The sequence below is a fragment of the Clupea harengus genome, chromosome 8, assembly GCF_900700415.2.
Source record: "Clupea harengus chromosome 8, Ch_v2.0.2, whole genome shotgun sequence".
NCBI lineage: Eukaryota > Metazoa > Chordata > Actinopteri > Clupeiformes > Clupeidae > Clupea > Clupea harengus.
Window position 1 is genome coordinate 27,977,761 of NC_045159.1, and position 2,500 is coordinate 27,980,260.

Here is a 2,500-nt window from a genome sequence, read left to right on the forward strand (position 1 = left end):
CACACACACAACAGGCATAACATACCTACACGCACGCATATAATACAATGTTATACAACACACTCTCAATCACACACACACACACACACACATGCACGTGAATGAAAATGTCTCACACAATTACCCAGACAAACACACACAACAATTACCCATAACAAAGACACATTCACACACAACATATACATATAATTACACATAAATAAGGCATTTCACACAAATATACAAAGGCAAGAATCTAAAGTGATGAGAGTCCTTTTTGTATAAAAACCCAGTAAACACCTTCATACAAAGGTGCATATTCCCGTGGTTCGATTCCCTGTCGAAGTGTCCTTGAGCAAGACACTGAACCCCTAATTGCTCCTGATGTGCAGTGTGCCATCAGTGTAAATGTAAAATGTGTATACATTGTAAGTCGCACATATGTAAGTCGCTTTGGATAAAAGCGTCTGCTAAATGACTAAATGTAAAATATAGAGAGAGAGAGAGAGAGAGAGAGAGAAAGAGAGAGAGAGAGAGAGAGAGAGAGAGAGTGAGAGAAGGAGAGAGACACATTGACAAACACATGGACACACACCAAAACTCTGACATGAATCCCATCTAAAGCTATGTTTAGGCAGTAACAACATGATAAAACACCCTGGAGGAGGGTGGTTGGAGAGGTTTGTCTGTTCAGCAGTTTTTAAATCCCACGAAAGATGCCCAGTGTGAGCGCCTCAGCACATCAGAACAACACCTGCACCCCACAAAATAACTCCTGTCGGAGCCCCTGGCTCCCCTGGGGAGCGACGGTCAGAAAAACAAAGACTTCTGGAGCCCCCCCGCCACATGCAACACCGTTTAGAAGGGGGCTGTGTCACACGCTCCAGTGAACAGCAGCCAAGGCCGACGGCAAGACAAACCTCTCCGTCAGCACAGATGCATGACAAACCTCTCCGTCAGCACAGATGCATGACAAACCTATCCGTCAGCACAGATGCATGTCAAACTCTGACACTCAGATTTTCAGAGTAACAATTGTATGGATGTTTGGAGGCAAATGGATCAGTTACATTTTCTTCGACTGGAGGGGCCTCTGCTTCCGCGATAAAGAGTCCCTCACTCCCCCCCTCTCTCCCTCCCTCACTCCCTCCCTCTCTCCCTCCCTCACTCACTCCCTCCCTCTGCTTCCGCGATAAAGAGTTTCCATTAGAGCACTGAGACAATGACAATCACTCAAACCTCACACACATACTCACTCACTCACTCAGAGAGAGAGAGAGAGAGAGAGAGAGAGAGAGAGAGAGAGAGGGAGAGAGAGAGAGAGAGAGAGATGCATGCACAACTACATTTTATCACAACATGTCTTCCTTTTTCCTGAAATGATTTGCTGTATTATGTTTACAGTAATGTCTTCAAATCCTCAGTTGTGAGGTATCGTGTTTGTCACATTTCCCATTTTCCCTGTTGTGGTTCATAATGATAGGAAGCTGAGCCCAACCCATTGGGGAAATAACTTGTTTGTACTCTGTGCCAGTGTATGTGTGTGAGTGTGTGTGTGTGTGTGAGTGTGTATGTGTGTGAGTGTGAGTGTGAGTGTGTGTATTTGTGTGACTGTGTATGTGTGATAGTGTGAGTGTGTATGTGTGTGAGTGTGAGTGTGTATGTGCCAGTGTATGTGTGTGCCAGTGTATGTGTGTGTATGTGTGTGAGTGTGAGTGTGTATGTGCCAGTGTATGTGTGTAAATGAGTGTGTGCCAGTGTATGTGTGTGAGTGTGTATGTGCCAGTGTATGTGTGTGAGTGTGTAAGTGCCAGTGTATGTGTGTGAGTGTGAGTGTGTGAGTGTGTATGTGTGTGTGTGTGTCACTATATCTCTGTGTGTATGTGTATGTGAATCTTGCACACATCCACACTTGGCCCCAGAAGAGTCTTTGTTTGCAACACTAGCCTATGATCTGATCGGACTCACTGTCACAGATACACTAAAGGAACTCAACATCCCTCAAGATCAAGTACAACGATTACTATTACAAAAACATTTACTCGTGCTACTACCACCACCACCACCACCACCACTACTACTACTACTGCTACCACCACCACCACTACTAGTGCTGTTATTATTGCCTTATTACCTAAACTTCATTTTCTGGATATTGATGCAGAAATCTTAAAGCTACAAAATGAGAAACCTACTAGAGGCCAAACCAGATATTTGGTAAAGCCCCCTACCTCCCTCACTCCCTCCCTCCCTCCCTCTCTCCCTCCCTCTCTCTCTCCCTCTCCCCCCTCTCTCCCTCCCTCCCTCTATCTCTCCCTCCCTCACTCCCCCCCTCTCTTCCCCCCTCCCTCCCTCCCTCCCTCTCCCTCCCTCCCCTCTCTCCCTCCCTCACTCCCTCCCTCTCTCCCCCCCCTCTCTCCCTCCCTCACTCCCCCCTCTCTCTCCCTCTCTCTCTCCCTCTCTCTCTCCCTCTCTTCCTCCCTCCCCCCATTTAGCCAGCAGCACATCACCTGCATCCACA

General features: G+C 47.0%; 1 protein-coding gene across 1 annotated transcript in view; it reads right to left on the reverse strand.

Annotated features, from left to right (window-relative positions):
• plrdgb (PITP-less RdgB-like protein) overlaps nt 1-2,500 on the reverse strand; it is a 63,295-nt gene that overhangs the window by 23,677 nt on the left and 37,118 nt on the right. The window lies entirely within an intron of this gene.